At 39.4% G+C, this 27,969-nt stretch overlaps 1 long non-coding RNA gene across 1 annotated transcript; it reads right to left on the reverse strand.

The window, feature by feature from the left end:
* Positions 1 to 26: 26 nt before the first annotated feature.
* Positions 27 to 27,969, reverse strand: Kantr (KANTR integral membrane protein). Its single transcript, NR_132118.1, has 3 exons — positions 27,902 to 27,969; positions 27,697 to 27,775; positions 27 to 292 (listed from the first exon to the last, which is right to left on the reverse strand). It is a non-coding gene; the product is annotated as a KANTR integral membrane protein (long non-coding RNA).

Raw genomic sequence — 27,969 nt, forward strand, 5'->3', positions numbered from 1 at the left:
AGCCTCTTCAGTAGCCAGCTTCTGTGGTCTTCTGCTCATCGAGGACAAAGGGCCTGGAGAGCAGTCGGAGGAGTCTGGGTTCCAGTTTCCAAGAAACACCATGCACAGCCCAAGTTGTAACGGGTTGGGATAGGGCTGGGTGCAGGGGAAGCCAAGCAGGGGCTCCTGGAGGGTGTAGCTCCAGGCAGAAACCCTGAAACTCTGTCTTCATGAATATCAGATACTTCTGATGAGCCCTTTTAATGATGTCCAAGCTAGCTGCAGGGTGATGGTTCTAATAATGGTGGATGTTCTGTAAATAAGAGCTTCATCATTATTTTGAAATAGCTAGTAAAAAAGAAATAATGGGTTTGAAATCTACTCACATTATTATAGAAATTTCAACAATATATTTGTCAGTGAAACAAAATAAAAACTTGCATTTTTCCCCCACTGTTAAACATCTTTGAACATTTAAAGAACTGGTTTTAAGTATCTTATCACTTATTCATATAACAAAAGATTTTTATTGGCGGTGACTGTTAAAATTTGATAGACACATTATTACAAAGTTTTGGTTAGAGTTTGTGTATACCCATTTCAAATATAAAATGTTATATACATTAAGTAGTTTATAAACTAAATAATGTTATATAAACTAGTTTATAAGCATATAAACTATATGCTGTGGAAAGACATTTCAAAAAAATTGAAAAGGGGAGCTGGAGAAATGGCTAAGCTGTTAAGAACACTTGCTGCTCTTGCAGAGGACCTGGGTTTCATTCCCAGTACCCACATGACAGCCATCAATCATTGGTAACTCCAATCCATTGGATCCAACACCCTCTTTTGGCCTCTGTCACTACTACATGGCATACTGCATAGCCATACATGCATAAATCTTTAATTTTATTTGTCTGTTTGTTTATGTATATTTTATGGTCATTAAGTATTTTGCATGTCTGTGTACCACGTGCATGCCTGCTCCCTGTAGAGGCCAGAAGAGGGACTTAGATGCCCTGGAACTGGAGTTCTAGGTGGTTGTGAGCCACCATGTGGGTGCTAGGAATTGAACCTGAATCCCCTGGGAGATCAACTATGCTCAAAACCACTGAGCCATCTTTCCAGTACCCATGGATAAATCTTAAAAAACAAACAAAACACAAACAAACCCCACAAAATTACTCTAACACAAGAAAAGTCTATACATTTAATTGAGCCGCATTATCAGACTATTAGAGACAAAACATGATTATCATAAGAAACAGAAAAGGAATTTGATTTAAAAAACACCCTTTCATGGTTTAAAACAATAAAAACTCTTAGTATTGAAAAATAGGTTGAAATTTGCTTAACCTGAGGAAACGTATAGAAAGCAGATAACAATACTGTTCTAAAGAAGGAAAACTTAATGTTGTTTCTTTGAAAACACACAATCGAGGAATGCCACTGTAGCCTGTCTATTCAAAACTGTACTAGATGTCCTAGGCATCTCCTTAACACAAGAAAAATATATTAAAGATACAAAACCTCAAAAGGAAGAAAACTTGATTTATATAGTTGACAAGGTTGTCAGCATAGAAAACACAAAAGAAAAGAAGCCATCTTGGAGGAAAACAGATCTTTTTGGAGAAGTGGCTGATTCAAGGACTTCCTTGTGAAATGACAAGATGACTGTAGAGTATTTTTTTTAAAGATTTATTTATTTTCTTTATATGAGTGCACTGTCATTGTCTTCAGACACACCAGAAGAGGGCATCGGATCTCATTACAGATGGTTGTGAGCCACCATGTGGTTGCTGGGAATTGAACTCAGGACCCCTGGAAGAGCAGTCAGTGCTCTTAACCTCTGAGCCATCTCTCTAGCACTGACTGTAGAGTATCTTATAATGCCAGAAAGCAAGTGTGGTTGTTTGAATACGTATGACCTCCATGGATGCATGTGTTTGACCAGTGCCAATTATCAAATTTAAGATTGAGATCAAAGACTGTGGGGGCAGGTTTTGAGGTCTCCTATGTTCAGGCTCTGTCCAGTCTCCTCCTGGCTGCCTTCAGATCAAGTTGTAGAACTCTTGGCTTCTCCAGCACAATGTCTGCCTGGATGCTGCCATGCTCCCTACCATGATGATAATGGACTGAACTCCTGACCCTGTAAGCCAGCCCCAATTAAATACTTTCCTTTATAAAAGTTCCTATGGCCTTGGTGTCTCTTCAAAGCAATGAAATCTTCACTAAGGCAGCAAGGAAGTCCCTAAAAACTATGAGTGAGGGGCAGAAGATATAGTTCAGTGCTTAAGCATGCTTACTGCTTTTGTAAAGGATTCAAATTCAGATCCCAGCACCCATATTAGGTGGCTCACAACAGCCTGTAATTCCAGTACTAGGGGATCCAGTATCCTATTCTGGCCCCATGGACACCTCTACACCTATGGTATATATGCACACAGACACACAGAAATACATATAAATGTAAATGGCCAACAAGAATGAGAACATGGCAAAGGGACACAGGAGCCAATCTGAAAGAGTTGTCAGTGGGCAAAGGCGAAACAATTTGAGCATCAAACCAAAGGACAGAGTACTGGATTTATAACTTGAATTATTAAAACAAATATGCATAAGCTCATACAGATACAAACAAGTGACAGAATAATAAAAGACAAGACATAAATCATTACAGGAGAATTCCAAGTAACATAAATATAGATACACCCTCTTCTAGGGGCTGAAGCTTAAATCATTCCTTCTCTCTGTGAGAGTGTATTAGATTCCTTCAAAGGACAAAATTTAAAAGGGAAAAAAAAAACTCAGCGACTTTCCCTTGCAGAAACACAGTAAATAAATAGCTTAGGCAATAGATTATAGTTCACATCACCAGCGATGTCATGTAGATACAATGTACTCCTTGATATGTGTGATGAGAAGAACATTTAAATTCTGTGGTATTCTTTCTAAAAAGAAGCTCAGCCTAATTACAACAAACACTTCAGACAACTTGTGATGGTTGGTATATACTTGGCCCCAGGAGTGGCACTATTAGAAGGTGTGGCCCTGCTGGAGTAGGTGTGGCCTTGTTGAAGTAGGTGTGTCACTGTGGCCTTGGGCTTAAGACCCTCATCCTAGCTGCCTGGCAGTCTTATACTAGCAGCCTTCAGATGAAGATGTAGAACTCTCAGCTCCTCCTGTACCATGCCTACCTGGATGCTGTCATGCTCCTGCCTTCATGATAATCAACTAAACCTCTGACCCCATAAGCCAGTTCCCAGCTAAATGTTGTCTAAGAGTTGCCTTGGTCATGGTGTCTGTTCACAGCAGTAAAATCCAAAGACACAACTCCAAGTTGAGGAACATTCTATAGTACTCAAAATCATTAATGTTATAAAAATAAGGACCAACAGATCAGGGTTGTCTGAGATCCTCAAAACAATGTAGGCTATTGCTACTGCCCTTAGTTGCTACTCAGAGGCTGAAAGTTGAGACACAATATGCTTTGGACATAGGATCTGTGTGATCTGAGCTGGATCTGATCTGAAAGTCTCCTTCCTGAGGACTAGCTTCTTTTGGGACTGGAAAGTGCTGTGCAAACTTCCAAGGGAGGAAAGCAATCAATAGTCCTACCCAGCTGTAATGCCTATGAGCCACAGCACTGACAGTATAATAAGAGGGCCCTGGAAGTGCAATAGTGGCGTTTATATGTTGGTGGTAACCAATAGCTGTCTAATTGGACTTAAGACACACTACAACAGGAAGGAAACAGTCCTGATACTGGAAACTGACCAACCTTCCTGGAGCTAGTGCAGCCATGGATATGGATCTTAGAGGAACACTTTCTACCTCCAGTTCATTAAAACAGCACAATTCCCAAGTACACTCTAAATACTCACAGGTAAGTGTGGCTCTCATGCCGAATCAAAGAAACTTTCCCTTGCAACACATGGAAAGCATTGCAGAAAACCACAACTGATCAAAATGCAGAGAACAACTGATCATGGGGTACCTGGTCCCAACAGATACACCGACAACCCAATTCATGCACATAATGCTCAATGAACATCATGGTAGAAAGATTCCAAGAGCCAAAAGACCAGGGAATCTGCTGTGAGACTGTCTCCTAGAACTCAGATTGAGGCTCCACTCATGAAGTCTCACCACCATGGCTGTCTAAGCAAGACCTCAACAAGTACAACACCAATAGACATGTTAACATGGAAGGGGGAAATCAGACAGGACTCCACCCTAAATAAATAACTACAATGACTAACTGCTGAGAGCAGAAGAATTTAGTCTTTCCCAGGGATGAACCCCCAATTGGTTATCCAGTACTAATTGGTCAGCCCTGATATTATACACATACAAATAGCACTAAATAGACTGAGAAAATTGTATTCATGTACATATACATACATGTATGCATATACATATCTATACAGGTAACAATAACAAGAAAAGGAAGCCATAACTTGAGAAGAAGCAATGGTGGAAGAAACACAGGAAGGGCTAGAAGGAGAAAGAGAAGGGGAGAATGATTTAATTACATTTTAATTTCAAAAAATAAAAATCACTACAAGAAAAAAGGGGACCAATAGAAGAATTGGCTTAGACCAGAGAACACTGTGAAGATATGACAACTAAATACAAGGTAGTATTTTGAACTGAACAATAGTAAGAAAACTGACAAATTCTTATAAAAGTTGGATATCTAGTTAACAAGAATATATTGATGTTGCTTTCTTTTTCTTTCTTTTTTAACGCACCTTCTTTTTTGTTTTTCTTTTTTTTTTCGGAGCTGGGGACCGAACCCAGGGCCTTGCGCTTCCTAGGCAAGCGCTCTACCACTGAGCTAAATCCCCAACCCCTTTCTTTCTTTTTTAAATATTTATTTGTTACATATAAGTACACCGTCGCTGTCTTCAGACACACCAGAAGAGGGCATCAGATCTCATTACAGATGATGTGAGCCACCATGTGGTTGCTGGGAATTGAACTCAGGACCTCTGGTAGAGCAGTCAGTGTGCTCTTAACCACTGAGCCATCTCTCCAGCCCCTTTGATGTTGCTTTCTTACTAACTTACTAACTTTTTTGTACAACTTGTAAAGTGTAGACATAGTGGTGCATAGCTGTAAATTCAACAGCAGCAGCAGCAGCAACAATAATGGTTTATATAGCGAATGATTATACTATCAACAAAATTCTACTTCCTTTTTATATACCTAGAAAATGGATAAAAATATACTAAGTGAAAGTATCCTTTGTGTTGGAGGAATAGCTAGGAAAATGCATGAAGCTTTGAATTTAATATCCAATACCATGAGAATAAAAAATTTCACTTACTACAGCACACAAATCCACAAAATACGAAGGGGTATATCTAATACAATATATAAAAGGTTTTATATAAAAAAATCATTAAACATCTATAGTCATACCACCCCAAACAGGTTGATCTTCTCTGATCTCAGAAGCTAAGCAGGGTTGAGCTTGGTTAGAACTTGAAATAGGAAATAATACTGGGAATAATACTGGGTGTTGTAGGCTAAACAAAATTATTTTAAAAAGTTACACTTAGACAAAAAACATGAAATTTATTTAAAATAGAAGGATATGCCAAATTTGTAGCTAAGACTAAGTTTCATAAGCTTCAATTATCTTCAAACTGGTTTATATAGTAACTGCAATTCCAAAAACCTTATAAAACATAACAAGTGGACTCTGAAATATATTCAAAATATACAAAAAAATCTAAAGAAGGTTGGGCATGGTTGTACACACCTTTAATTCTAGCAGTTGTGAGGCAGAGGCAGGTGAAATTTCTGTGAGTTTGAGTCTAGCCTGGTCTAAATAGCTTTGGGCCCCCCAGAGCTACATAGTGAGACCTACTTGCAAATAAAAATGAAAATAAAGCAGAATATATGGCCAAAAAAGGTGGGAACATTTTGTTTTGATAGATACCAATATTTACTAGGAAACTGAAATAATTTAGGGAGTGTAATAGTGGTTCAGGGACAAAAGGTTAGGCAACAGCAAAGAGAGCCTATAATCAGACTTACCAGACAAACTGTGGTTAATACTGACTGTTAACTTTGCTAGATTAATTAATACCTATTCTAGAACATCAGTGAGGTACACCTCTTGGCTGTGGTTGTGAGGGTGATTCCAGAGATGTTTAAATGAGAAAGATCCATCCTGAATGTGAGTGGTACTGCTTGTGGACTGAGGTCCAGAGTAATTCAAAAGCAGAAAGGAAGCCAGTAGAATGCTGACATTCACTTTTTTCCCCCTGTTTCCTGGACCACTGATATATGAACCAACAGCCTCCAGCCCCCGCATGGACTGCACCCTAGACCTGTGAGCTAAAACAAACCTTTCATCCCTTACGTTGCTTATTGTCAGCTAATTCAGCTTTAATGTATGACAGAGGTGGCATTAAGTTATCTATGTGGAAAATAATGAAACTAGCTCCCTACCTGATAGCACACAAAAATCAATTCCAGGTGGACTAAAGACTTAAATACAAAAATTAAACTTTTGTTAGAAAAAAAATAAACATGTGTATGTTCATGGGCCAAAGAACTGTAGAAAACTGCTGCCTACAGTAGAGAAAAGATTAATTCATTCAAACTCCTGTAAGAAAAGATGTTCTGGGACTTGGTGTAGAGTATTTGCCTAGCACTGGTAAGGTTATAGCACTCTGGCTTTACTCCCCAGCATTACAGGAAAAAAAACAAACAAAACCAAACCAAACCAAAACAAAACAAAAAAACCTCACATAAAACAACAACAACTACAAAAAACAAAACAAAACAAAACTGATAAAACTAAAAACCATCTAATGGGGAGTATGATGCTTAGTTTTAGCAACTTGGCAACAGCTAGTAGAGTCATTTGAGATGTGGGAACCTCAATTGAGAAAAATACCTCCATAAGATCAGGTTATATGCAAGCCTGTAGGGCATTTTCTTAACTAATGATTGATTCAAGAGGGTGCTGCCTGGGCCGGTGGTCCTGAGTTTTGTAAGAAAGCAGACTGAGCAAACCATAAAGAAATTAGTGAGCAGCACCATTCTGTGGCCTCTGCATCAGCTCCTGCCTCCAGGTTCCTGCCCTGTTTGAGTTCCTGTCCTGACTTCCTTCAATGATGGAAGAGGAAAGTGTATGCCAAATGATGTGGAAGTGTAAGCCAAATAAACCCTTTCCTTCCCAACTTGCTTTTGGTCATGGTGTTTCATTACAATAGTCACCTTAACTAAGACAGAAAGGATTTGACACACATAACTGCAAAAGATTTGACTCTAAAACAAAAGAATTTCACTTTACACTGTACAGACAAAAGAGACATGATTATGGTTCAATACTTTTATACATTGAAAAAAGCATACGTGGGTTGGGGATTTAGCTCAGTGGTAGAGCACTTGCCTAGGAAGTGCAAGGCCCTGGGTTCGGTCCCCAGCTCCGAAAAAAAAAAAAAAAAAAGAACCAAAAAAAAAAAAAAAAGAAAAAGAAAAGAGCATACGTTGTATAGTTTAAAATACTGTTTGACAGAATCCCGTCAGGCTAGACTTTTATATAGCCTATTAACCAGCAACCCCATCCTTAGATTGGGTATACCTTAGAACAAGAGGTGTGTATGGGAAGTGGAGACACATAGAGGAACATTAAGCAGTGCTGTTTTTAAGAGCAAAAATCTGGAAAGGATCCAAATGCCCACCAATAGAAACATGGATTATTTGGTTTATGATCATCTGAAGTGTTACACATCATTGAGAGTGAACTATACAACTACATGCAGCAAAAGATGTAAATCTCATTGGTATTGATGAAAAAAAAAATAAGTGACCGAAAACCATACCTAATAGTGTTCTGTAGTTATTTCACCTGAATTGAAACTTTCTCCAGAAGGGAGAAAGAAGGCGGGCATATGAAAACTCAAGAAGCAAAACAGATTTCCAAGGCCCAGCGAGTTCAGCAAGCGCACGAGACCTCTTCTCAAGTTTATAAAAGCAGCAAGGAATTAATGGAGAGTGGAGAGCCTCAGTGGGACAGGCAAAAAGCTCCAGGGATGTGCCATGTTATCATCCATGCTGGGATGGGCATTTCAGCAATGTGTCTGACTTTCAATCACTCATGATCCTAAAAGTAACTCTGACAAACTCTTATAATGATTAACACTGACTGTCAACTGGACAGGATCTAGAATACTGAAGATCAAACCTGTGGGGATGTTGGTGAGGGATTATCTAAATTAGGATAACTGTGGGGGGCGGGGAGACTCACCCAAACTGGATGGTGCCATTTCTATATACTGGGCTCCTAGACTGCATTAAAAGGAGACAATAAGCTCAGTGCATTTCTTAATCACTGCTTCTGACTGTGAACACATTGTGGAAAACTGCCTCAAGGTTTTGCTGCCATGACCCTTTCTACCACAATGGACTGTATTCTCCAACTGTGAGTCAAAACAAACTTTTCTGACTATCAAAGAAGAGGAGACAGAATGAGTGTAAGAACCAGAGGTCAGGGAACATCTGTATCCCACAGGAGTGCTGTACTATAAACTCACAAGATCAAGTCAGTCAACATTCCAGCGTGGAAGGAAGCAGGCTCAAGAGCCCTCACATCTAGTAGAGGAGCTATCGACAGTTGATGGCTTTTGGAAGAAAGGGAATTATTTTTCTGATGTGGTCTCTGGTAGGTTGACCATATTCTGATGGATGGCCATGAATATACGGGCAACATATATTAGAATCAGTGAGATATTAAACAGGACATGAAGTTGGATGCCGATGGGGATGGCAATGGTGAAAATGGAGGAGTGGGGGGGGTGAGATGATTGAAACACATTGTATGTAGGACAAGTGGGGTTGTGCATACATCTTTCTTCCCTCTCTCTCTCCCTCCCTCCCTCTCTAATGTATGTTCACCCTGCAGACACACCAGAGGAGGGCATTGGATTCCATTACAGATGGCTGTGAAACACCATGTGGTTGCTGGGAATTGAACTCAGGACCTCTGGAAGAGCAGTCAGTGCTCTTAACCACTGAGCCACCTCTCCAGCCCCAAGTAGACCTTTTAATTCCAGCATGAAGGATACAGCAGCAGGTAGGTCTGCATGCGTTCTGGGACAGCTAAGGCTCCATAATCGCATCTTCTTTCCAAAAATAAACAACCCCCCCAAAATCCAAAGAACCCCCCAAATCCTTATATACATGTGAAATACTAAACAAATTAATTAAAATACTATATTTTACAAAAATAAATGTTTCTATAGGTTGCTTTTGTTGAAGCAATGTCATAAATAACTAACACAGAAGTTGGAGCAGTTTTTGTACTGCAGCAGAACTTGATAGTCATTCACATGGTGCTAGTTTTGAAGGCATGAAAGATGGATGATTGAAGGGGGTCACAAACTCTTGTACTATGGCCCATGACAAGGCTGGAGTCCCTGAGAGGCATAGGAATCCACTGTGTGAAGCTGTGAAGGTAAAGCCATGTAAGGTCTTCAGGCAGTAATGAGCTACTCTAAGAGGTTTATATGACCTGCAGGACGCAGAGATGGAGGAGTGAGGATACTGAGGCCTTTGAGCCCAGATAATTTTATCACGAGTTTCAACTGCTTAACATAGAACTGTAGGAGTTTGTTTGTTTGTTTTTGTTTATTTTTTTTAACTTTGGTCCAATTATTCCTTGCTATGTCCCCATGCTTTTCTTTTGGAATGGCGTTTATTCTGTGCCATTATGTACAAGAAATCTGTAACTTGGCTTTCACTTTATAGGAACGCAACATCACATCTAAGAGATTGCCTTGAACCTGACAGGAGATAGTAACTTAGAACTTTTTTGAGACAGTGTCTCTCTATGTAGTGCTGTAGTCCTCGCTGTCCTGGAACTCACTCTATAAACCAGGCTGGCCTGGAACTCACTCTATAAACCAGGCTGGCCTGGAACTCTCAGAGATCTGGCAGTCTCTGCTGCCACCACCTGGCTTGACTTTGAAAATTCTAACACTGTTGAAACTGAGATTTATGACTGCCTGAAAAAGATTCAATATAATTGTTGTAAAGTTCATTGAGAGCTAATAAAAATTCAGAGTAAAAAAATTCAATGTTAGCAAAACAACACTAAATGACCAAAAGGAAAAATTAACAAAGATACTGAAATTATTAAAAAAAAATCAAACAAAAAATTCTGAAATGGAAAAAAATGTAATTATCAAGGTAGAAAATACAATATAGAACATCAATAGAATCAAAAAGAGGAAATAATCTGTGAATTCAAATGCACACTATTGGAAAATATATAGTCAGAGTAGAATAAAGGAATGAAAATGAAGAAGCTTATGGGTTAATATCAAAAGAGCATGGGTATGTGACAAAGAAGAGGTAGATAAAGGGACAAAGCACTTAAAGAAAGAAGAGAAGGGTTGGGGATTTAGCTCAGTGGTAGAGCGCTTGCCTAGCAAGCGCAAGGCCCTGGGTTCGGTCCCCAGCTCTTAAAAAAAAATGAAAAGAAAAAAAAAAAAGAAAGAACAGAAAATGATTTGACTTTTACAAAGCTATAACTATCCAAGTATGGGGAAGTCAAATAGATTCAATCAGGTTTAATGTAAAAAGAGTCAAATTGTCAAAGCCAAGAACAAAGAATTCTGAAAGTGGCAAGAAACAAGTGGAGAGTATGGAGAGCTGCGATAAGTTTAGCATTAGATTCCTCAGCAGAGATCGTACAGGCCAGTTCAGAGATGGTCTATTCAATCTGCTATAAGAAAGCAAAGCAAAACAAAACAAAACCTTCCCAATCAAGAACACTGTCCCTGGCAAAACTATTCTTCACCAATGAAGAAACCTACCACACAAAGAAAGCCAAGGAAGTCAGCCATCTTTGACTGTCTTTTAAGAAATGCTAAAGGGAGTTCTCTCAAGTTTATACCTTTACTATGACTATTAAGAAACAAAATATTTTAAAAATAGTGCAACAATTTAACATATAATACAAAAATGTATGTTGTGACATTAAAACCCTAAGATGTCATGAGAAATAAAAGGATAGTTAATTGATTCAATCAGAGTTGTTATCAGCTTAAAATCACCTCTTACAGTTAACTTGAATTTAAGTAGATTAAGTCTCCAATCAAAAGGCTTAGTGGAAGCTGGGTGGTAGTGGTGCATGGCTTTAGTCCCAGCAGGCAGAGGCAAGTGGACCTCTGAGTTCAAGGCCAGCTTGATCTACAGAGTGTGTTACAGGATGCCAGAGCTACACAGAGAAACTCTGCCTCAGAAAAAAAGAAAACAGAAAACAAAACAACCCCAAAAAGCTAAATGGATAAAAACTATACCCAATTATGTGCTGCTCATAAGAGACTCAGTCTTGGGCTGGAGAGATGGCTCAATGGTTAAGAACACTGGCTGCTCTTCCAGCAGTCCTGAGTTCTATTCCCAGCATCCACGCGGTGGCTCTAACCATCTATAAAGGGATCTGATGTCCTCTTCTGGCATGCAGACATACAGGCGGACAGAGCCCTCCTTTATTAAATTATAGAAATTTTCAGAAACTCAGTCTTTAAGGACACATACAAACTAAAAGTGGAAAGATGGAAAAGGATAGTCTATGTAAATGGACGCTGAGTGACAGCATCACCCCTGAAGCAGAGGGATGGCTCGGGGTCTTAAGCACTTAATGCTCTCGTAGAGGTGACCTGGGTGCAGTTCCCCACATTCACAAAGAATCCTGGAAAGTGGCAAAATTGATGAAAATAACCTACACATTTAAGTAGCTCGATATCTATACCAAGAAATATCTGGGTGAAACTGGCAAGTTAATAACAAATGTCTGGGAAGCAGTAACAGAAAATTCCTTAATAAGGCAGTTCCTCCTGAATTGTGCTTGTGTTGTCAGGGTAAAGGACTCACCAAGGCAGGCTGATGTCATCTGGTTTGTGGTGTTGTGGTGTACCCATCTATCCAGCAGAGCTTACTCTAGTGGTGTGTGTGTGTGTGTGTGTGTGTGTGTGTGTGTGTGTGTGTGTGTGTGTGTGTGTGTAGGGGGGGTGGTGCTGGTGGTCAGAGGGTAGGGTTGGCTATACTCTTCTCAGCATCCCCTTAGAGCAGGTCAAAGTCTACACCCTTCAGATGGTGTCATGAGAATGTGGCTGTGCACCCTTGGATTGCAGGGTTCAGGGCTTAGCTATGGCTCCAAACTGCCAGGCATCCCTACATATAATTTTCCAGGACAAATAGTAGACAGCCTTCCAGCTAATTCTATTAGTGTCTTGGTTAGTGTCAGAAGTAGGGATATTTATACAATGTTGGTGCACATAGGACAGAAACCATACTACAAGAATAAAATAAGTTCATGGAAATTCATATCATGTACAGAGGTTTTCTGTGGGGAGATCTTCAGTACAGTCAGTCATTGTTGGCTACCCTAGACCATAAAATAATCCTGAGCAAGGTGTGGTATTATCTTTAATCCCAGCACTCAAAAGTTCAAGATTATTAAGAGCATTTCAAGATCATTAAGAGCACTGAGTTTGAGTCCAGGACAGCCAGAACTGTATAGAGACCCTATAAAAGAAATTAAAGGGGGTTGGGGACTTAGCTCAGTGGTAGAGTGCTTGCCTAGCAATCACAAGGCCCTGGGTTCAGTACTCAGCTCCGGAAAAAAAAAAAAAGAAATTAAAGGGCTGGAGTGGTGGCTCAGCGGTTAAGAGCACCTGACTACTCTTCCAGAGGTCCTGAGTTCAATTCCCAGCAACCACATGGTGGCTCACAACCATCTGTAAAGAGATACAATGCCCTCTTCTGGTGTATCGGAAGACAGCTACAGCGTACTTATATATAATAAATGAATAATAATAATAAAAAAAGAAATTAAAGAAAGAAAGGAATCTTCCTTTTTTAGTCAGTAATTCTAGTAGATACTAAAGAAGTTAAAAAATGACTATATCTACATTGTAAAGTCAAAGATAATTAATTATTTTCATATTTCTAAAGGAAAAATGATGAATGGCCAGCAATGAACAATTACCTCACTTAAATATTCACTGTTTCTAGTATTTCATTATTCATAATGGGAGTTATGAATCTTCACTGTATTTTAAAGGTCAAACATTATATAGTTCTGAATTAAACAGTGTACTATAGCTATCCTATTATGCCTAAACTATTAAACTCACCATGCTACGAGTACTAAAAGTACTCATTTAAGATTCAATATTCTTTGTATGTAATGTTGATTAAAATGTGCCATGCACCATTAGAAAACGATTAAGTAACACCCATATAGAAGGGTAGGGGGAGGGGTTAGGGGGATGTTGGCCTGGAAACCGGGAAAGGGAATAACAATCGAAATGTAAATAAGAAATACCCAAGTTGGGGTTGGGGATTTAGCTCAGTGGTAGAGCGCTTGCCTAGGAAGCGCAAGGCCCTGGGTTAGGTCCCCAGCTCCGAGAAAAAAAAAAAAAAAAAGAAATACCCAAGTTAATAAAGATGGGGGAAAAAAAGAGGGGTTGGGGATTTAGCTCAGTGGTAGAGCGCTTGCCTAGCAAGCGCAAGGCCCTGGGTTCGGTTTCCAGCTCCAAAAAAAAGAAAAAAAAAAAAAAGAAAAAAAAAGAAAAAGAAAAAGAAAAAAAAAGAAAACGATTAAGTATCTTGTAATAGAAATGAAACATAGGTTAGTATATGGGTAAAAAGCAGACATGTACTTGTATAGCATATGTGACTAAAGAGAGAAGGAACATAAAGGTAGATGCATTAAAAGAAAATCTGGAGGGCTGGAGAGACAGCTCAGTGGTTAAGACTGTTCACTATTCTCCCAGAGGATCAGTTTAGTTCCTAGCATCCACACTGTGGTTCACAACTATCTGTAACTCTAGCTCTAGGAGAGCTAATGCTTCTGTACCCTGTGGGCTCTTCAACAAATGTGGTGCACATACATATGCTCAGGCACAACTTAAGTTAATAAATGAAATTAAAGAAACACTTTAAAAGTTTGATAAATCATTAACAACTAATGAAGGAAAATCTAGATCCCAATTTTGGTATTTTGTACCCTGACATAGTATTGACAAGAAGTCTTGTGAGTTTTATTTCACTTACTTTCCTTGTGTCAAAGCCATTGCACAGCCTTTGTATTTGTGCTTGCCTCGATCTCTATGAGATTCCCTTTGTCTAGTAGATGTTCTTTTTTTTCTTCAAAAGATAAAATCAATTTCTTGATTTAATAGATTTTGGTTCCCATAGTACACCTTTCTTCTTCCTTAAGGGATTAAAGGCCCCCCACCAGTTTCTCAAATAACACAAATATTTGTTTTCCCCTTAAGGAAATTCTTTTTTTTTTTTTTTGGTTCTTTTTTTCGGAGCTGGGGACCAAACCCAGGGCCTTGCGCTTCCTAGGCAAGCACTCTACCACTGAGCTAAATCCCCAACCCCAAGGAAATTCTTTAATAAGAAATTAAACCATGAAACGGAAGGTAATTTTTAATGAGGTTGTATGTTTCAGAGTTGTGTATGCACTGTGAGTTAAATATCATTTAGTGCTAGTCCTGAGTACACTTATTGCTTGAGAGAAAGGTATGAAGTTTTAGTAAAATAATCTTCATAGTTTACATTTTTCTCACTATTAAACTGTTAAGTTTTGGTCACTTAAATACTTTCATTTCTATTGTCTGAAAGTTGATATTTTAGAAATGAAAGGGATTTCTTTGTTTTCCCCATTATATAATAAACCACATCACTCTTAACTTCAACAACAGATGTGCTGGTGGAGAGGCAGTGGGAGGGTAGCACTGAAGTACATGGAAGGTAATTTTTTTTTTCTTTTCTATTTTTTGGAGCTGGGGACCGAACCCAGGGCCTTGCGCTTGCCCAAGCGCTCTACCACTGAGCTAAATCTCCAACCCCGGAAGGTAATTTTTAAATTGTCTCTATGTTCATTTGTGCCTGTGTGTGTGTTCATGTGCATGTACACACATCATGGAATGCACATGGAGATCAGAGGACAGCTTTCTTGAGTAGCTTTCTCCTTCTACCTTTATGTAGGTTCTAGGAATCAAAAAGATTCAGTTATCTGGGGCAATAGCCTTTACCCACTTAGCCATCTTGCTGGGCCTAATTGTTTTGTTTTGTTTTGTTTTTGGTAGGAGATAATTTCAAAGATTATGTGGACCTTTTTGCAGCGCTCTGGATAGAACCTGGAGCTTAAGACTGCCCAGAAAGTGCTCTATCACCTTACCACTGAACTGCATCCCTGGGCTTGAAAATAGTAATATTAAACCTCATACTTGGAAGAAGCCTCAGTGATCAGTGGCTTAATGATGAGGTGCTCAAAGCAAACCTAGAAAGCACAGAAACGGATTTGCATTTGTTTTATATGAATAACTTGAAGATTACATGGATTTTATGAAGCAAACTGTTTTTGTTTGTGATTTTTTTTCTTATTCTGGAGAAAGTCCCTTTCCCTCACTCCCTTCTTTGACGGCATTTTTCTATGTACATGCTCTTCTTGCTGACTTCCTGCCTCAGCACCACAGCAAACTTTGGATACACACCCAAAGTACATCATTTTGAGTTGCGATTTTAATTATTAACACCTAGAGTAATCACTGAAAACTTAACTTAAAACACAGTTACAAAGGAATAAAAGTAGATAGGATATACTTAACACAAAAGAGAAATTGGCTGGGTGGTGGTGGTGGTAGTGCATGTCTTTAATTCCAGCACTGGTGAGGTAGAGGCAGGTGGTCTGGTCTACAAAGAGTCCCAGTTAGGGCTGTTGCACAGAGAAATCCTGTCTCAAAAACAAAAACAAACAAACAAACAAACAACCTCAAAAAACAAACAAGGGGGGATTAAGGATGAAAGACACACATAACAAATAGCTGTCTGTGTTATTACTTTCCTCCTTGCTACGAAATGCCTGACCAAAGTAACATAGGGAAGGAAAAGCTTCTGGTTCACAGTTCAAGGGTATAGGCTCACCCAGTCCGGATGAGGCAACAGGAATGCCCAGAGGCTTGTCTCCTAGGTGATTCCAGATCTGTCAAGTTGTCAATTGATACTAAGCATCACACAATTCTTCATAAAACTTTTGCAAAAATAAGGGAGGAAGAAGTTGCCAAGTCATTCTAAAGTAAAACAAGCAAACAAACAAACAAACAAACAAAAAAAACCCCCAAAACCATGGCTCTGAAACTAAAACCACATGAAGCTGTTAGGAGAAAACTGTGTCTTGTAAAGAAATGTAAAAATTACAAGTGGCATATTAAAAAAATCTTGAAAAAAAATTTTAAAAAGTTCCATTTAGTGTGTGTTTGCTTGTGTGCATGCCATGCCACCTCACATATGTGGAGGTCAGGCGATAACTTTGGGTGGTGGTGGTTCACTCATCCTTCCACCCTGTGACACTACCACCACTTGGTGTCACTGGCAAAGACACTCTCACAGACTGAGAGCCAAAGCAAGAAAGTCAATTTGTCAAGCAAATGGAGGCTGAAAAAATGGCTGGGGTAGCTGTTCTAACTTTGATAAAATAGACTTCAAATCAAACATAGTTAGAAGTGATACAGTAGGCCAGTAATAAAAGAAACAATCCAAAAGGAGGATTGTCTTAGTTAGGGTTGGAAAGACAGCTTAGCAGCTAAGAGCAGGTGCTGTGTGGGCATTGGGGACTATGGTGCATGCCTTTGACCTCAGCACTAAGGAGACAGGTCTGTGAGTCCATTTCAGGCCAGCTAGGGATACATAGCAAGACCCTGTGTCAAACAAACAAACAACCGAGGTGCTCTTCCCACAGAGGTCCTAAGTCCCTTCCCAGACAGCACATTATAAGGCTGACAACCATATGTAACCCTAGCTCCTGGGGCATTTGATGTTGCTGGCCTCTACAAGCACATGCACTCACATGAATGAACCCACACAGACGTACACATGTAACTTAACAGAGCCCTTAGGATATGGAAAAAGTTCTAAGAGGGAAGTTTATAGCTATGAGTGCTATAAATCAGAGAGAAGTCAAGTATATTATTTAAAGATTCATCTCAGGGTCTTAGCAAAAACAAGAACAAGCCAAACTCCAAAGCTACAGACAGAATGAAATGATAAAGATCAGGGTAGACAGGGATAGGGGAATGGCTTGCAGAGAACCCAAGTTTGGTTCCCAGAACTCATTCAGGATGGCTCACGACCATCTGCAACTCCAGGGAGACCTGACACCTCTGGGTTCCACAGACATCTGTACTTAGGCTCCAGGGTGTGTACACACACACACACACATACACACACACACACATTTTAAAAAAGGTAATGGCAGAAATTAGTGAAATGGAGACTAAAAGAATAGAAGGGAGCGGGAGAGATGGCTTGGAGGTTAAGAGCACTGACTACTCTTCCAGTGGTCCTGAGTTCAAATCCCAGCAACCATGTAGTAGTTCACAACCATCTGTAATGGTTGAACAACAGAAGGAATCAAGGAAATAAAAAAAAAAAAACCAAGAGCAGTTAAACCCCTAGCCAAACTAAAGACAAGAAATATGAGATTTAATTAAGATCAGAGATGAAAAAGGGATATTAGTTAATTTTAATACAATCTAGAGGATCATTAGGGAATATTTTCTTTTTTGAGACAGGGACTCAGCATGTAGCCCTGGCTGTCCTGGAACTTACTATGTAGACCAGGCTGACCTGAAACTCATGGAGATCCTCCTGCCTCTTATTAGGGAATATTTTGAAAATACATTCTAGCCAGGCATAGTGGTGCATGCCAATAATCACAGCACTTTGGGGACAGCAGCACAAGGATCTGTACAAGTTAAAGAGCATCCTGATATATAGAGAAAGTTCTAGCTCAGTGAAGGACCTTGTCTTAAGAACAAATAAACAAGAGATTAAATACTCTCAACTCACAATTAAATTTCAACTCCCCTGGAAAATCTAGAACAAATGGATAAACTGCTATGTGCTACAAGGGATAAACATCTGATGTGCTAAGATAAAAGCAAGGGTATATAAGCAACACACAGAAATCAAAATTAAAAAGAAACTCATAAGCTGGTAGAGAAATTCATATGGTTAAAGTAAGGGTCTTCAATACCCAAAATAAGCTTTTAAAAGAACAAAACTGGAGGACTCCCCCCCCTTTTTTTAACTTCAAACATGCTATTCTAATACAGCTAGTAACAAAGACAATGCCTTGTGTAGTGAGTAATAAAACAGAGATAAATGAAATTTAGAGTCTAGACATTAGCCTTCATATTTACAAAATATAGTTCATTGACTTTGTCAAGACAATGTAATGGGGAAAATACTCTCCTTTTCAGCAAAAGGTGCCAAGAAAATTAGATATCTCTAATATAGGAAAGAACATGTACCCACTATTGTTTGAATGTGCCCTCCAGAAGTTCATGTGTTGGGAACTTAATCCTCCACACTGATAGTGTTGGAAGCAAGGCCATTGGAAGGGAATCAGAATGTGGTAAGGCTTGACAGTGGGGCCCCATGAGCAGATGTGTGACTTTCTAAGAAGAGATAGAGGTCTGTTTCCATCATGCAATGTTGTCAGTTCCAGTTCTAACATCAAGAAGGTGCTCAACAGATGAGGTCCCTTGGTCTTGGACTTCCTGGCCTTAAGAACTGTGAACAACAATTTCTTTTCTTTATTTCTTGCCCAGTTTCAGGCACTCTGTTGTAGCAACACAAAATAGATTAAAACAGAGCCCTACTTCACACTAAACAGAAAAATTAAGTCAAGTGGGTCATCAACCTAAACATAAAGAGCTAAAGCTATAAAGTTCCTAGCAGAAAGCACAGAAACCCATCTTTGTGATACTGAGTTAGGCAATGACTTCTTGGACCACACCAAAATACCAAGTGATAAATGGAAAGAGATTAATTGGATTTCGTCAAAATGTAAAAATTCTGTGCATCAAAGAACACAATGAAGCTGGGCAGTGGTGGTGCACACCTTTAGTTCTAGCACTTGTGAGAGGGAGAGGCAGGTGGATATCTGAGTTCAAGGCCAGCCTGGTCTATAGAGCAAATTCCAGGACAGTCAAGGTTACACATAGAGAGACCTTGTCTTGGGGGAATAAAGGACACAATGAAGAAAACAAAGGACAACCCATAGAACAGGACAAAGTATTTGCAATTACTATTTTTGACAAGGGTCTTCTATTCAGACACCAAAGCAAAAACAAAAACAAAAACCTTTCATACCTCAAGACTATAAGGATAATAAATAATTCAATTAAAAGTGAGTAAGGATTTAAACAGACATTTCTTTAATGATTATACACAAATAGAGAATAAATGGACAAAAGGGTATTTCAAAGCATTATTATGAAATGAAAATCAAAACCGTGAGATACTATATTTACTAGAATATTTACAATCAAAGGCAAAACAAAAACAAAATGGCAAAATAATGTGCTGCTGCGGATGTGGAGAAATTGGCACATTGTTGGTAGGAATGGAAAATGATAGAGGCACCTGTGCAAACAATTTTTTCTCAAAAAAGTTAAATATAGAATGTCATAAGACACAGTGATTCGATTAAGGAGAGAAGAAAACATATTCCGATAAACACAAAGACATTCAAGAAAATCTGCAAAAATATAAAAACAACTGAAACGCTTATCAACTGACCAATGGATAAACAAAACACAGAAAATCTGTACAATAGAATATTATTTTGTAATAAAAATAACATATACAACAACACAGATGAACTTGGAAAACATTTTTTGTGCATGTGCACATGGGGACCAAAGGTCAATCTTGTATGTCTTACTTTTGGTGCCACTCACCTTGTTTTTGAGATAGGATCTTTCACTGGTCTGGTTCGACAAGTAAGCTAGGCTGGCCAAGCCATTATTTTTTTATTTTTTTTTAAAGATTTATTTATTTATTATATATAAGTACACTGTAGCTGTCTTCAGATACACCAGAAGAGGGCATCGGATCTCTTTACAGATGGTTGTGAGCCACCATGTGGTTGCTGGGAATTGAACTCAGGACCTCTGGAAGAGCAGTCGGGTGCTCTTAACCGCTGAGCCATCTCTCCAGCCCCCATTATTGAGCCCCATGGATCAGCCTATCTTTCCTTTCTCAGTGGACAGGATATAGGTGTGTACCACAATGCCTAGGGTTTTTTGTTTCTGTTTGTTTGTTTGTTTGTTTGTTTACATTCGTTCTTGGAGTGGAACTCAGGATGCTTGCATAGCCAGCACTTTACTGATGGAGCCATTTCCTTAGCCCCTGGAAAACATTATTTTTAAGTGAAAGAAGCCAGTGCAGTATAATACATGGAATCTTTTTTTTTTTTTTTTTTTTTTGAGACAGTCATATGTAGACTTGCCTGGCTTGGAGCTTGCTCTGTAGACCAGGCTGCTCTTGAACTCACATAGATCTGCCTGCTTCCACTTCCCATGTACTGGAGCTAAAGGCACACACCACTGTGCTTGGCTACATGAAATCATTTATATGGACTACGGGGGCAGGAAGGGAGCAAGGAGGGAAATATTAGGAACTTACTAATAATGAGTATGAAGCATCTTTAGTAGGAGCAAGGATAAAAAGGTTTAAAGACTGATCATGGTGATTGTTGCATGTCATTATGAATGTACTACAACCACTGACTATCCTTCAAGAAGTTAAATTTTATGGTATATAAAATATATCTCCATAAAGTTGTAACAAAAAAGATGGAAGTCGGCAGGGGGTGTAGCTTAGTGGTAAAGCATATGCTTAGTATTTGAGATGGTTCAATTCTCAGCACCAGAAATATGGGACAGAAAAGATGGGAAGTAATAATAGAACATTTGTCTATTAATGCTGTTTTATATAGAAGATGAAACTGGTGGAGAGACGTCCTCAAGACAATATGGGGCTTTTGCCAGGCATAGTGGTACACACCTTTAATCCCAGCACTTGGTAGGCAGAGGGGGATCTCAGTGAGTTCCAGAACAGCCAGAGCTGCAAAGTGAGTCTTGGGAGAAAAAAATCAGAGAGAGAGAATATGGGGCTTCTTAAAAATTGAAGTGGAAAGATTAGATTTGAATGACAGTAGGAAAGGATTAATATATAATAAGAAGACAGGTAAATGAATCCACATGGCATACGGCAGATTGTGGGGATCTAGGGACCTCCTTTCCTCCTTTTTTTGTGAGACAGGATCTTGCTCAGACTTTTGTACCCAGACTTTGCCTGGAACTGATGGTTCTCATGCCTCAGCCTCATGAGTGATGGACATTTTTTTCTGAGAGCTTTACATTTTAGGTAAATGGCAGGCCTCAGCATGAGGACCAAAGCATGGAGATTTTGGCTGAGAGAAGAGATGAAATTGTCTTTCTGGATGGGAGGAGAGTAGGGCACAGAACTGAGAACTGAGAAAGATCATCTATGAGGATATTAAAATCACCTATAGTTAGCCTGGAAGGGCATGGGGAAAAAAGTGGGTGGCAGTGACTAACATTGTAGAAAGGCTCCTGACAAGCATGTGCACGGTTCTGATTACAGTACCAGGAAGGAAGGAAAATGAGCATTCATGTGGTCAAATTCTTGTAGAAAAGGAGCGGCAATGCCAGCTGTTGGTCATGTGTACAACTAGCGTAGAGGGGCAGTGGACAGTTTAACATTTGAAATGGAGTATCTTACTATAAATAAACCACTTATTAATTATACAGAAGAAAAACCACAGGCTTGGGGCAGTGTCTATCATTCCTAGATTCAATCCTTGGCAACAAACACAAAAGCAACCAAATAGTTTGGGTCCAGCATGAGGGCTTTATTGGGCAAATGTGTTTGCTGCCAAGTCTCATAACCCGAGTTTGATCTTCAGAGCACTTGTTGGGTACAAAAAGGACTGATTCCTACAAGCTGTCCTTTGAACCCCACTGTCATGCTGTGTGTTGACATGTGTGTACTCATACACACAATAAATAGATAAATAAATGCAATATAAGTACAGTAATGTGTTGTTTAACCGCAGATACATTCTAAGAAACTTGTTCATTTTAAAGGGTCTTATGTTCTACCAACTGACCTAGCATGGCAGTAAAAAACATCACAAATTTTTTTCTAACCAGGCCCTGACCTTACTTAGCTTCTGAGATCAGATGAAGTCAGTCTTGTTCATGGTGGAGCTTTTCTCAAGTGTTCATTTTTACCAGCATGTACTTATACAAACCAATGTGTATGGTGTCACTAGATGATTAACTGTATGAGACCAGTGCCATGGCAGTTTGTTGTTGGCCAAAACATTGTGATACAGCATATGAATGTAACTATGGTGAAGGTACATGGCAAGCATCACATTGGATAAGTTGTCAAAGCAAAAAAAGAAATGTCAGGAGCCATCTAGGATAGGCTAATGCTACCAGGTAGTCTTCCTGGAGGTGGTCCACCATGTTTTGCACGGTCTGTGATGGATGAGCTGTATGAAACAAAGTTCCAAAGAGACTTCCTCTCATGACTGCTTCTTGCCGCTGATATGCCTTCCCTCCTCTCATTATTAAATTAATATAAATAATATAAATATAATTAATATAAATAATATAATTTATATTAAATTAATATAAATAACCTCCCTATTGACCAGATCTCCTGCATAAAGATGAACTTTCATGAATTAATGCTATTTAGATGAGTTAATGATTCTATAGAATTCCTGATTTGATTCAAATAATTTTAGGAAGGAAGTTTTAAGAAATGGTCTCAGTTGCTTGCTAGAAAGATGTAATAAAGTTAGAATCAAGAATAGAATGTGCCCATTCCTCATAATAGTAAGTAAAGGTTGCCATAAATAAGAAACACAATGAGCTTTCATAATTACACTAAAAAGAGAAATAGACTTGGGGCAAATTTGTGTTCAAGGAAAAGCATTTAGGTCTGAGGATAAAGCCACAGGTGTGCACTATGAAAAGGCAAGGCCACGTAAAAACATTGCTTTGAGCTTACAACGAGCATACAGAATGAAGTACTGCTTGGAACTTAATATCAACATCCTTCTGTAACTCCCATTTTATATAACATTCTATCTGTGAGGTAATTTCCTAAAGAACTCTTTATCTAAGAAGGTATAAAAAGGCCAGAGAAAGGAAAGTTATTGGTTGGATGGTTTGGCTAGGGGGGCTCTCCCCTATCCGTTCATCTGTCCGTCCGTCCATCCATCCATCCATCCATCCATCCATCCATCCATCCATCCAATGTTTATGTCTGCTTGTCTATATGTACATGTTAGGTATATGTATGTATGGAAGCATGCATGAATACTTGTGGAGTGTATGAGACAGGTGGTTGGGCCCAACAAAAATGTGAATGTGTTAATATGTGAGAATGTGAGAAGTTAAATGTATGTATGAATGTATATGTATCTGTGCATATCTGCCTGTATAACGCATCTTCATTGTTTTCCTTTCCGTCCTTTCTGGTTCACAAAGAGTTAACCAGCCAAGCAAGAGAGGCTTCTGGCTGCCTGGACAGAAAAAGGAGTGATTTTCCTGCTGCTAGGCAACAGGTGTTAATTGCCCAAGCCAGTGGTTTTTAACCACAGAATAAGCAAGAAAAATTTTAGGACATTTTAGAAGCTATCAGCCAGCATTCAGTATAAAGAACTAGAAGGTTAGAGACTATCAGTCTTTAAAGCTACCTCTGAGACCATCAGTTTTTTTTTAAAACATATGCCCAACTCTGTGTACTATTTCAAACCATTCCAGGCCAGGCTGGCTCCCAGCAAAAATATTAAAAAAAAAAAGAATATTAGGGCAAAATGTTATCATGTTCCTCCTGAAATAACAACAAACATATCTTTTGGCATTCATGCCCAAAATGCAGACCTTAAAACTAATATAATCACAACAAGACTTACACAAACCTGAATTCTATAAAATAACTGGTCAGGATGCTTCAAAAACTATCAAATTCAGCTGGGAGTGGGGGTATGCCTTTAATCACAGCACTCAAGAGGCAGAGGCAGGTGAATCTCTGTGAGTTTGAGGTCAGCCTGGTCTACATAGTGGGTTCTAGGACAAGCAGGGCCATGTAGAAACCCTGTTTTTTAAGACTCTGTCTTAAAAAACAAAAACAGAAACAAATACAAAAGTCAAAGTAATGAAAGACAAGACTAAAAGAACTGATCCAGGAAACGTGATGAATGAAACTGATGAGGAAACATGACTGAATGAAAATGTTATCTAATTTAGGCAATTTGACTGAAGTAGTTATTGAAACTCTTCCAAAAAGTTTAAAAATTTGAAAGTTTAAAAATTCTGGGGTTGGGGATATAGCTCAGTGGTGGAACGCTTGTCTGACAAGCGCAAGGCCCTGGGTTCAGTCCTCAGCTCCGAAAAAAAAAAAGACAAAAAAAGTTTTGAAAACACAGGCTGGAGAGATGGCTCGGTGTTTAAAACTTGTTGCTCTTGCAAACCACCTGTAACTCCAATTCCAGGGAATACTTTGCCCTCTTCTGGCCTCTGTGGGCAGTGCATGCACATGCTGGCAAAACACATAGAAAATAAACATACCTTTTTAAAAATATGAAAACACAGCCAGGCAATGGTGGCATATGCCTTTAATCCCAGCACTCGGGAGGCAGAAACAGGTGGATGTGAGTTCCAGGCTAGCCTGGTCTACAGGACAGCCAGGGCTACACAGAGCACCTTTATCTTGAAAAACAAAACAAAAATTAAAACATAGGACTGTAGAGATGGCTCAGAGGTTGAAAGCACCTGTTGCTCTTTCAGAGGACCAGGGTTCAATTCCCAGCACCTATATGGTGACTCACAACCATCTATAAACCCAGATCCAGGGACCTTATGCTCTCTTCTGACCTTTTTCTGCACCAGGCATGCACACAGTGCATATGCATATATAACGGCTAAACACTCATACATATAAAAATGAATAAATCTAAAAAAGAAAACCTAAAAATATCTGAAAACAGGGCTTGGATATAGCTCAGTGGTGGAGTGCCTGCTTAGCATGCGAGAGACTATGGGTTCACTCCCCAGCAATGGAAGTAATCAGAAAACAAAAACAGGGTTAAAAAGCAAAGAAAATTCATCCAAACTATTATTTAAGTTTAAAGAATTCTGGGGTTGGGGATTTAGCTCAGTGGTAGAGCGCTTACCTAGGAAGGGCAAGGCCCTGGGTTCGGTCCCCAGCTCCGAAAAAAAAAAAAAGAACCAAAAAAAAAAAAAGAATTCTGCGTACTCATTTCTAATTTATCCACTTGACCAACATTTAAAGAAAGCCTGTCATGTACCAAGTAGTGTTTTAGGTACTACAAACCCATCCGTAAGTGGATACCGAGTGGATAATTAGAAGACAAACTACAAACACAATAGAAGTAAACAGCATACAACCACACACTGTATAATGAAGTTTTGGTCCACAGTGGCCTGTTTAAATGATGTTCATCTCATACAACTGTATTGTCTGGTGATGTCACAGGTCTTAGTTTGAGTAAGCACTCTATATTTTGAACAATGACAAAATTACATATTTCCTCGAGATATATTCCTATTGTTAAGCAACACAAAACTGTACTTTGTAAGATGATGGAATGCGATGGAAACCAGTAAAGGTGAGTTAGTGTTCGGACTCTGATGGATGTTTTAAGCAGGATCATCATGGTAGACCTCAACAAGAAAACGACAACCAAACAGAAACCTGAAGAAAGTGAGGCAATGAGACCTGTGGACAATTTGGGGAAAAGTAATGTAAAGGGAGGGAAAAGCCTAAGACAGCCCCCCTCCAGGCATAAGTGTGCCTAATGCATTCAAATAACCTTAAGGAGGCTATTATAGGTGAAATGGAATAAAGGAGCAGAGTGGTATGAGGTAAGGCTAGAGGAGTTAGTGAATAAGGATATTCATTTATATTTGTTTCTCTAGAAATCTAGCACTCAGACAGAGAGGCATTTACACATTCTTTTGTTTAGAACTTTATGAGGAATTAATTCATCATTTATGGAAATGGAACTATATCCTCCCTATGGTTTCTGAGTCACCACTCAATCAATACACATGTAGCTGTCACATGCACAAGTCACATTCTTGAATTAATGTGTAAAATGATTTCTTTTAGTGAAGTCATATCAAAGCATTTACATATTGAAGTGCATAACTGTTTTATTACAAAAGTTTCTTCAGCCCCAGCACTTGGGAGGCAGAGTTTGAGGCCAGCCTGATTTACAAAGTGAGTTCCAGAACAGCCAATGCTGTACACAGAGAAAGCCTGCTTTGAAAAACAGAAACAAACAAGCATACAAAAATAAATTGTTCGCCATTATATTACAATGAAAGCATCATTATAAGCTGTGGAAGGATTGTATATATAGTCTACTTTTTATGCTCTTCATTAAAAAATAGTGAAGGAGGAAAACTACACATTATAAAAATAGAATATTGGATCTATAGTTGTCAGGATGACAAAAGTATAGTAAGAATATTGAAAAGTTAGGGCAGCAATGGGAAGAGATTTGTGGTACTTGACAGTGAGTTTCAAAAGATGTGATCTAGAAGGACTCCTGGATGAGGACAGAAAAGATGGGGATACAATTAGAAGATCCTTGGACTATCTGTGGTGACCAATATTACATAATGACTATCAAACTGTTTTGTGGCTCTGGTGGTGGTACATGTCTTCAATCCCAGCACTTGGAAGGCATAGATAGGCAGTTCTCTGTGAGTTCAATGCCAGCCTGGTCTGCAGAGTGAGTTCTAGGACAGTCAGGCCGTCACACAGTCGAAACCTTTTCTTAAAAAAAATGTTTTGTGGGGGTCAGTGGCGGGGGCGGGGGGCGAACCAAGACACTGTTTTACATTGTAACCCAGGTTTACTTTGGATTCACTATGTAGCTGAGGCTGGCCTTGAACTTGTGGCAATACTGAATGCTGTGAATATATAGTCATGTACCACCATCAAAGCTATTGAAAAAGTAGGGTTTTCTTTCTTTCTTTTTTTTTTTTTTTTCGGAGCTGGGACCGAACCCAGGGCCTTGCGCTTGCTAGGCAAGCGCTCTACCACTGAGCTAAATCCCCAACCCCGAAAAAGTAGTTTTTAATATAATTTTCTCCCCATTCTTGGTGTCTCTACCTGAACAGAAAAGGCCGAGGAGCAAAGAGCTCTTTCGTCAAAGAGACTTAAAACTAGCCCAAGACTAGGCTCCAGTTTTGTACCTTACCTTTGGGTTACTCTCATTGTTATAAATATTGCACCTCCAACTACACTACATTAGGAATAGAAAAGAGTTAGGTCCCGTGTGGGGAGAGAGGACAGAAGCATTCAAAAAAGATCCAGTGGGGAGAGGGTCAGAGACAGACACGGGTGGAAAAAAAGTCAGAGACTAAGAGAATCAATATTCTTTCAATCACGATCATCATTATTTATTGAAAAAAATTTCTAGGGACCAAGCATGCGTATTGGCTCAGGTAGAAATATACCCCCATTTGACAGTTGATGAAATCGAGACCCAAAGGAATAAATCGGATAGTTCAAAGTTTCATAGCTGGTTTCAAGGGGTTAGGTAAGATTAGGCCTCCTGAGTCTGGAATATCTTAGTACGTCTCAGAGAGAGACAGAAAATGTTGGGTAGCGGTTGATATGGAGTCAAGACCAGAACACAGACAATCACGTGAGCAGCAGACCTGCACGAAATCTTTTCTCCAGAGACTGGGATGGGGAAGCTCAGAGGTTGGGCATGGGTGGTGGGTTCAAGGGGGTACTACTCACCTGGGTATCGTCTGGAGAGGATGCAGGAGCACTCGCCTTCCTTTTTTGCTACGCAAAGGATCCTCCACCACCCACGGACCTAGAGTCGAAAGGCCGCCCAGGTAAAAGCGCGCCAGGTCCCTCCCCACAGGCGTTCTGGGCCATTCTCTCCCCTCCCGCCGTTTTCTTACCCACCGCCCCATCTTTACTGTTTTTCTTGGAATACCTCTAGTCTCCGTAGGTTCTACGGCTGCCACAGGAGAATGGATACCTGGCCCACAGCAAGATCTCGCA

This window comes from Rattus norvegicus, chromosome X, assembly GCF_036323735.1.
Source record: "Rattus norvegicus strain BN/NHsdMcwi chromosome X, GRCr8, whole genome shotgun sequence".
NCBI classification, from domain to species: domain Eukaryota; kingdom Metazoa; phylum Chordata; class Mammalia; order Rodentia; family Muridae; genus Rattus; species Rattus norvegicus.